General features: G+C 31.6%; 1 protein-coding gene across 1 annotated transcript in view; it reads left to right on the plus strand.

Moving 5' to 3' along the window:
- LOC127858495 (small integral membrane protein 29-like) overlaps positions 1-10,769 on the plus strand; it is a 220,403-nt gene that overhangs the window by 180,217 nt on the left and 29,417 nt on the right. The gene's annotated exons all lie outside the window — the stretch shown is intronic.

Here is a 10,769-nt window from a genome sequence, read left to right on the forward strand (position 1 = left end):
AAAATAATAAACAAAACTGTCTTAAATAATCTAAATTCCTAAATTCTTAATTCTGCTCATGTAAAATACTAGGTAAATTCTTTGAATATTTGTATCATCTCCGAGTTTTTTCTACTATATTAATAAATAAAACCACCGCCAAAGTTTCTTTATTAAAATAATAAACAAAACTATATAAGATATTATTATTTCCTTGTACGTTTTAATTAAATGGAACTTTACAAAAAATACCAACAATTTAAAATGGATTTGTGCGCAAAAAACGCACGTTCGTATACAATCTTTATTATAATCATACACAATTTATATAAAATTCTTTAAATATTCTTAATGATTTGTTCGCCTCTAATTTCATTATTTCTATAACTCATAAAAATAATGTAAAACTCAAATATCTCTTTTTATTCTCAATTCACCGTTATTTAGCATGATTTTGATATTTGTAAAATTTGTTCGTACATAATTTATTATCAACACTTTTATTTTTAACATCTAACTACATAAAATTCTTTAAAACAATTCTTAAAAATTTCGTTGTCATGACGCCTTTTACTTTAATTTTCTACTTTATAAATTTTGAAATTCCCTCTCCAAGTTTGCCATAATTTTTTTAAACAACTGACCTGAATTCTTGTCGCGTTGTGGTTGTGATGTTTTCATTTTTTCGGCACGTGATCGCACTTGTGATCGTACTTCGGTCGTATCCTGGTCACGGCACCATAAAATGTACTGTGTCACGTAATTGCGTATTGTTCGTGGAAAGGACACAGTAACCAACAAAGTTCATTTCTGATTTCTTTGCGTTTTATTTCTGCTTATTAACACAACACAACGTTTCCAAAATGTTTGTCAAATACAAGATACATGCGAAGCCCGCAATGGGCCCATCCCGCGAAAGCCAGCAATAATGCGACTTGTATGTCCGGCCGTTTAAGTAGGACTGTCTATAAATATAGATATAAACAACGAAAGCTTTGATAATTGTTATGTGTACAATTCTGATTGGCTGTGTAACGTCACGTGTCTACATGTACAATTCTGATTGGCCGTTTGTTAAGTCACGTGTCTACAACCTAAATATACGTATGCAACGGACACCTAACGAATACATACGGAAATGACCGAATATTGACACATACGGTAAGCAAATATTCGTGTCCGGTAATTATAACCCGAGGCTTATGATTTGTTGATCCAGATGGCTGCCTGTTTAAGATTGTATGAAATGTGGTACAAATTTCGATCATTATATAAATCCAACAATGCCCCAAATGTGCGTTTTGTGTGCATTATGTTACACAATCTATCAAGACTATCATTGAACTGTTATTTAACTTCTATACCACTCCTGTGTAAAGTTTTCATATACTCTGCGTTAAAATTCATCTACATATACATATATTATAATAAAATATTATAATAAATTGCCACAGATGATCCTTGCACGCTAAAACAGACCAAAGTCGTGTATGAGAAATAGTTCCATCTGTTTCATACCAACGTATATACAACTAAAAACATAGCATGTTGTGTAGACGATTAATGTATAATAAATTTATAAAAAATGAATTAATTAATTCATTTGATGACAGGATGTAAACAATTGTGAAAGTTTCCTGTTAAACGTGCATCTCGAAGGAATTTCCGCTATATTTTCATGCACACAAATATTAAAACAATTAAAAGGTCCACTTGTCACTAATAATGTTATATAGTAAGAGTAAAATATGTAATATATTGTCAAGGATCATACGTATAACATTGAATATACAATACCAACATAATAATTTTGGGTTCCACCGCGATAAAAAAACAAAAACAAAAGCCAAGCTTTAATAGAAAATTTATTACAGTGACGCGATCAAAATAGATAATGCGTATGTATAATTACTTCAATAATTTTAAATGACTAATTTACGATCGCCTGCGATTGGCCCAACAGTGAATCATTTTATTTTTGCAAAAAATAAAAAAAAGGTTAGTGAGCGTTTATAAAAACGTCATGTACATGTATTTGCTAATGTATAATTAAATAAACATTTATCACGTGATAGTCATATATAAATTTTGAAATATTATACCATATTTACAGTCGACATTTCCTTTGCCATCAAATTGGAAACTTATTTTATGACGATGCGTATCGCGAAACAGAACAGAACAGAAAAAAGTCTTTATTTTGTTTCACAGGTCACATAATACAATGCGTCACCAACACATATTAACTTGAATATATAATGTTCTTGAAACTATTGATGTACGATTCAAGTATCTGCTTACTAACACAGTATTTAAAAAACATATGTACCGGGTATATAAATTTCAGACATTCAGAGACCTGAAGATCAATCTTTTAACTACGCCAGGAATGGGGAAGACCAGCAAACCTACATGTCACCAATCGGAGGTCCTGATCGCTTCAAATTTTATTACATTGGTCTTGGTAAGCGATCCGGAAAAAATCTTTCGAACGATCCGGTTGATAACCCAGGTGATGCGACTATTAACAAGCTTGTAAGCATCAGCCAAAGCCCAGGATCGCTTTTTGATGCAGGGGAAATATCTAAGCAAAATGGCCCCGGTTTAACAAATGATCGCCTTAACAAAACTATGTTTGATAGGCGGATGCTGAGTACCGGTAATACCTACGACAAGCGAGACCCTGAACTGTTTACGGAAGACTTGTATCCGATACAATCTGGAAAGCAACTATTTGAAACATATATGGATTCGGCACTTGACCAAATGCAGAGGTGGGCTGAAGAGACGTCGCAAAACGGGGAGATTCTAGACGAGATTTCTGCCGTTGAGATGGCAAAACAATTCAACAACGACACTGTTAATGATGAACAGCCTGCATCTGAGATCAAAACCCAGTCATTGGATTTGTCGATTGCTTCACCAGATATTTACAAAAGCAGTAATCCTCTGGACAATGATGGAGACTCGATTGATAAAGCGGAATCAAAAGACGATCCTAAAGAGGAACCGTGGTGGGCAGCAGACAAACTTTACAAGTTTAAAGAACCGAAATCAACAAAATGGTCTCCTCGCGGAATGAGCCAGCCACATGTCAACCCCGCCTTGTTCTTTACTGGTCTTGGGAGAAAGTAACTTCTGTTGTTTTAATACTGAACTGTCCATGGGAAATCGGAAGACCGGCATTTTTTTCTATAAATTGAGGAACATTAATCTGAGAAACGTTATGGGAAATATTTACCCTTCTAACAATAGAAAGAAAACATTTGAACTTCGTGCCCGTGTTTATCAAACAAAAACATATTATGTAACATAACCACAATTTATTATGGAATAAATAATTTTTTAATTTTTTGTGATTGAATAAGTTTGTTGTTCACATTTGTCAAAAGAGGAAGCTCTTTTTGTGTGTTTTCTTTATAATTAATAGGACAGACATTGAGACTCATTATGCCTCTAAATAAATAAATTAATTGACTAATAAGATTTTTTCAAACATCGATGATGTTTCCAATGTAAATGAATTGACCAAAGTTATCAGGAATTCGTATTTACTCAAAACACAATCTTGATAGCTCAGACTTTGAACTGTCTTCTGAAAGCAAAGAGGATGAATGCATATACGAAAGGGGTATTGTTCATGTTAGTGCTTTGTTGCGACAATATTGTCAAATCAAAGGACCACATATATATACAAATGTGTCTGGCGTCAATGGCAATAATGTCTTCAAAATATATAAACACATCGTTATCTGCCTGTGATCAATATTATTTACCCGATTAACAAGCACAAATGCATAAAATCTTATTACGTGATGAAGAGTAACGCATGTTAATTTTAGTAAACATTTTTTTTTCAAATTATTTACTATATTCGAATTGAATACTAATTTCATTTTTTGTCATACAAACTTGTATTTCTCTTGAATATCTTAGAACGAATCGGATATCGCATAGTAGTGCTAGATAACATAAATGCCTTAATTAGCACGGGGCTTGGTATAGCCATGATCACACAAATTAATAAATAATTAAAGTTATGTACTTTTGTACTTATTGGATTTCTGTTAGGTTTAATATTAAGCTCATGTGAACATGATATGAGACGCAGAAGGAGATTTTTGTACGCGTTTTTACATCTCGAAGGTTTACCTATTTGTTACTGTAATTGCGCGATTTTTTTTAACTTAATATTTCGAAAAAGCCCATGTGTATGACTCCCGTAGAATAAGGAGGCATAAAGCAGTCGCATTGTCCGGCCATGCGTAAGGCTATCCGTCCGAAAATTACTGTCTTAGCAGTAACTTATCAACATATTGATGGACTTTTAAATATAACATGACAATGTTTACTGTATTGATCGCTTAAGTGTAAGATATTGTACAATGAATACATATAACTCTTATTGCTTTTTGTTAATAATTGTAAACTTGTGTCTTATTATTAATTCAGCTCTTAAAGGGGCTTTTTCACAGATTTTGGCATTTTTTAACTTATTCATTAAATGCTTTATATTGATAAATGTAAACATTGGATCGTAAAAGCTCCAGTAAAAAATCAAGCATAAAATTAAAAAAAGGAAAAGAACATTGCCCGGAGCTGGTTTCGAACCAGTGACCCCTGGAGTCCTGCCAGAGTCCTGAAGTAAAAACGCTTTAGCCTACTGAGCTATTCCGCCGAGTACACATTCGTGACGTATTTTATAATTTATATAAGCAATCTTCGTAGTTATACAAAATTTAACGACAAAAACAGAACTCTCCAAATTATTCAATCGTTTCGCGTTGCAACGCTTTATAATTTTTAGGTTTTATAATCGTCAAAAGATGTATATTATGGCTATATTAGAGCATGGTAAATGTTCAGTATTACTGTTTCCTCACAAATATCATAACTAAAACGAAAATTTGCGAATCTGAAACAACTTTTTTCAATTTTGTCAATTTACCAAAGCGTGAAAAGATCCCTTTAATGCATATTGAGGAAAACAAGTATTTATATATACCTTTAAAGGTATAGGTTACCAAGAGGTCAAATGTCAAATGATCATTTTTCGACCATTCGAAGAAATAAGTGTACATTACGTTACATGTGCCCGTCGGTCAGTCATAATTAGTTTTCATACGAATCTAGAGACAGACGTCTTAGACCTACAACCACGCAGATTAGTATGATGGTTATTTGGGAGGAAAAATCGATTTATAGGTCAGTAGGTCAATCTGGGCATTAATGTATAATAAGCTGTATTGTTTAATTGTTATAACTGTCAGTATTTCTTGAATTCCGAAGTATACTAATCACAATCTAAAGTAAAATCTAAAATAACAATAGCATAATGTGTATAAATATATGCACGTGTATACATGTATAATGTCACAGTGCACAATAACATCGGAAACGCTGACCCAATATTGTTAAGTTTATTATACACTTGACCGATAGTTCACATCTTAAAGCAACCTATTTGCAAAATGTTCATATCCTTGACCGATAACACCATAGCAGCCCGGCTCATATTTAAGTGTATCAACTTCTTTGCAGTGTTTGATCATTTCACGCCCATTTGGATCTAATATTATAGGATAGTCGTAAAAAAGTAAAGAAAAAATAGACCTGGGTCAGCGGTTGAAAAAGCATTGACAAGCTAGGTAGAATTTAAACGTTTTGTCTTAGAATCACGCAAATAGGACAATCAATTAACTTACGTGAAATACAGAGAATAATAGGTTACTGTATTTTCGTTTTGTAATATATCAGCTGATGTAATGAATAAAATAACGACGATGCTTTCAACTCCGTTTTTCCAATAACCTGAGCGCCCTTTCCTGTTTATTATATTTTTACGCCCACATTTTAAACAAGTAATAAAAATACTAGCTAGGACTCTGCATTTTCGGTGGTAATGGTTATGTTTTATAACGTTTAAATATGATTAATATGTTACGAAAATGAAGACTTTGTCGTTGATTACGAGTAATATGTCGTACTTCCAAACATGGACTGATATAAACGCCTAATAACATGATATATATATACAGAAATAACTTAGTTCGATTTCGACGTAGAGGTATGCTAAAATACCCGAAATATTAAAGCGAGATGATACGATTTTGTCAAATATTTATTTATTTATATAAAACGTGTAAAAAAAACTATTTAAGCATATATTTCAAAATAAATTAAAATAAAAGGTAAGAAGAAGATGTGTCATATATTAGATTGTACTTCAACCATCAATTTCCCACAACGTTTGCAATAGGTCTATGTCATGCCTTGAGATTATGCCATGCACCTGATCGATTTTGTCATTACTTGACACGACATTGATTTTGTTATAAAACTGCAAGTGTTTAGAGATAGAATGACGTCATTTTATTTGTATTATGTTAAATCTTGTTCCAAGTTATACTTATGTAATTGAGGATATTTGTTGGATTCGGTGGATTATTGATTTTAATTCACGAGTGATCATAGAAAATAATATTTTCACGAGTGGCGCAGCCACGAGTGAGAATATATATATTTTCTATAATCACGAGTGAATTAAAATCGATATTCCACCGAATCCAACACATTTTCTTTTTATTTTATGCTTTTTTTCACAGTTTATGTACATTGTAAAAGAGTTAACCTAAGAATTTCGCTGGGATAATGACGTCATTTCGTCAAAAAATGAAGTCATTTCACAGTAAACAGTGAACATTATCGATAATTTTCACTGTTAATTTTCACTGTTTGAAACAGTGAAATTATCGGTCTTAATTCACTGATATTTCTCTATACACCACCGAAAAGCATAAAATAATTATGTGTTATCTTCAATACACACCGATAAATGTTGACGTCATCAGGCTGTCTGTTTGAATATAGTGATGTACTGTTAATCATGATAAAGTAACGTTTTTTTTTTAAATTTTACTTGTAATATTATATCTCTATAAAACAACTATTACTGTATTTACTGAAATATGCGGTTACTTAATATACATGTATGTATAATTTACAAGTGAATATTGTTTAAAATATTCATCCAGATCGGGCATAGCCTCATAGGAGCATGTTCTAAGTGATAATGACAAACACTATATAATTAGTGCTTATATAAATTGCCGTATAGTGAGTATGTATAAAATCATAGTTAATATATTATGAAAGAAAATATCAACTTAATAGACAAAACAAAATCAGCTTTTCAGATGGGTTCTTATTTATGTCTATAAAATGACGATACCTGTCACAACTGCCGAAACATGTTTATGTACTAATTAGTATTCATCTAATCTGCTGTGTACTCGAATGTTGAAGAAGTTTCAGTACACTCTTTTGACAACTGTCTGGAATCCAGTTTTACTTTGTGACATTGAAGGTGAAGCGTGGGACGATTTCATAGAGGATATTGGTTGAATTCGGTGGATTATCGATTTTAATTCACGAGTGATCATAGAAAATGATATTTTCACGAGTGGCGCAGCCACGAGTGAAAATATATATTTTCAATGATCACGAGTGAATAAAAATCGATATTCCACCGAATCCAACAAATTTTCTTTTTATTGTATGCCTTTTTCACAGTTTATATACATTGTTAAAGAGGTTAACTAAATAATTTTGCTGGGATAATGACGTCATTTCGTCAAAAAAATGACGTCATTTCACAGTAAACAGTGAAAATTACGATAATTTTCACTATTTGAAACAGTGAAATTATCAGTTTTAATTCACTGATATTTCTCTATAAACCACCGGAAAGCAAAAAATAAAAACTATTATTTTTGCATTTGATAAATTATTGCTCCAGTGAAACACACGAGTTTTAAACAAAGAACTGAAACATGGATGGACTCAGAGATTTTACGAACAGTAAAAGAAAGAAGCAATGTATTTCATACAAGCAAAAAAAAAGATTCTTTAGACAGTTCATGAAATGCTGAATATGTATCTGTTCAAAAATTTATTTTTATCTCTTGTAATACAAAATGATTTTTGCATTTTGCAGTGTTACACATTTCACGAAGTATTAATTAATCCCTACTGGTAATTTTGACATGCTTAAAAAACACACGAATAATTGCTTTTACTGAAACAACTGCCAATTACCTTGAATCGCCCGCTTTGACGATTATCTCAGAAAAGTTTCCTAAGACGTTTCGTAGACTCTTCTTTCACTCACAATAACAACAATAGTAAAGTGTCATACAATCGGGAAACGTTATTCATATAAGTAAATACAGATGCTTTATTTTCCGACGATTTGTCATTTAAAAAGTGAGAATAACAACATATAACGGAGCTAAAGATTCCTCCTTGATTAATGCCTTTACATTCATAGTAACATATAATACGACGAGACATTGTTCATTTGAATATCGATATGCACATATTTAAACTGTGAGTGATAGATAAGGTTTAACTTAGAAATGATCAAATAGTTTTTAACTTTATTGCTTCGGATATCAATGTATGTAATCGATGCATTTTCACAGCCAGTAAAACAAAATAGGATTGATTGTGTTGTTTCGATAAACCATTGCGCTAATTTTACTTATCTTCCTTTATATTTACAACCAACACATTAAGTTTACAAATGAAGTAAAATGGAACTACACACATTTACAAACGTTTCAGACATCACCTTGCTTGGGTTATTATGTGACGAGGAAATATAGAAACACAACACAAAACGATGCTGATAAGGAAACACCATTTGTCTCTTTTTATTAAACACGTTTATTGAGATTAAAGCAAGATTTGTAAATGTTTGTCAAGTCGGAACTAATATTTTACTGCGATTGCTATACAATCACTGTTTACACAACGTAAAAGTTTTTGACGCTTTAAATTGGGGCTATTTTCACCACATAAAGACATCAATGTCAGTACGTGACCTGAGCTGAAGGTCTATTTGCGATTGGTTTTGTTTCAAAGTATATAGTAAAATCATTCATTAATTTAGATTGAATGTTTTGCAAAATTTATTTCTTATCATATTTTGTATTTAATTATGTTATTTAATATAAACACCAATTATCCGACATAATAATACAGGCATCGTGTTTCATTAATCAAAATACATTAACTTAATTATTGTTTGTATCAATGGTAATTTCCCTGTTTTCATGTTCTAATCATTTATGTCATATTTATGTTAGTACATGTAATTGATTAGTGACACCCATTACAACCGATGCTGTTCTTAATAATAATTAACTGAATTATTGATCTCATAAAGGAAGCAGCCAATAGGTAAAGCGTTCCAATATAAGTCCCAATTTGGAACACGGAGATAAAACAACATGGAAACCACAATAAATCAGTTTATTGAAACACCATAAATAGATTTCCGGCACACCTCGCCAAGCAGCTGACAGCACGTGTCGTGATAATGATGGTCACTTACTGTGATAACGCGGGGCAGTGTCATTGCAGCTCATAATTAATGTCTTTTTTATTCGTGAATGAAGCAGCGTTTATCGGAACCGTTGTAGTACCACATCGTGTAAAACAAGGACATTTTATGGCGATTGAAATGACATTCATTATAATGAGAAAAGCAGTCAAATCGTTTGATTGAGTACCGCAGTATTGAGACAATACTACCAAAAATATGCATTTCAAAGGTCACCATAAATTAATATGTTTATAGTTTTCTATCTTAACAAATATTCATATATTCAACACATTTTTATGTTATTTTACAAGTGAATATTTTAAAACTTTTGTTTTATTATAATTTAACAGTGATAATGATTAGTTAGAAGCTTTGAATAAAAAAATCGGAAATGATATTGCAATATTAAAACCATGTTTCGAATACTGTATATGGCCAAAATCAAGATTTTAGTCAGGTAACCATTAAAGACAAACTTTAAACATCAAAACTCAAATCAAATATTCATTTCCTGTCGATTTATTATGTACATTTTATATTAAATACAGATCAGAACGAAACAATACATAGATAACTAGAATGCCAGGATTAGCAATGAATACTTTTACCGACTTAGAACGAAAACACGAATATCTCTTCAAAACTCGATCAATGTTGAGGTTTTCAAAGGATCGCTTAATAAACTTGTATATTAATTCACCAATAAACTACTAGTATTCTTTATGTGTAATATGCACAAGCAACATTTGAAGTATAACTTACTGTTATTTGTGGAGTTCACTGATTCTAGACTGTTATAGGTGTTTTGGTAAATTTCATTGACAACGATATTATTTTATTCGAAAAGATATATACCAATATGTAACTGTTTTTATGGTTAGATATCAAATCATATTGTTAGTGACCTAGCTTTCGTTATATCTTAATGGTCTAAAAGTTTCATGGCAATCACACAATCAACGTGTGGACTACAGCATTGATCATTGCTTTAGTTACGTTTGAAGATGAATGTGTACATCGAACAAGTAAAATGTTTATTTGTTGTTAAAATTGTTTTTCTGAATCTTAAAAAAAAATAATTCTGGTATTAGCCGTTGTATCGTAAAAATCAATCGAATAAGCTACATTATTAAAACAGTTATATGGAATGTAAGCTGGTCATCAAGTGAAATCTATCTCACTGTTTGCAAAATTGACTCTGGTTATCAGTAATTTCTGACTTTAATTGGACTTCGATTTTATTTTGATTACATTGTTATTTAAATACTGTAAACGTGCTGTTTGCAACATGCCAGTAAAACTTTAATTATTTCTTATCCATCAGCGCCGACGATTAGTAGTATCTTCCAATTGTAAAGACATAGTGCTTCGACTATGGGCACTCCCTTTATCGGTTAGAATT

The sequence above is a fragment of the Dreissena polymorpha genome, chromosome 1 (genome assembly GCF_020536995.1).
Source record: "Dreissena polymorpha isolate Duluth1 chromosome 1, UMN_Dpol_1.0, whole genome shotgun sequence".
NCBI classification, from domain to species: Eukaryota; Metazoa; Mollusca; class Bivalvia; order Myida; family Dreissenidae; genus Dreissena; species Dreissena polymorpha.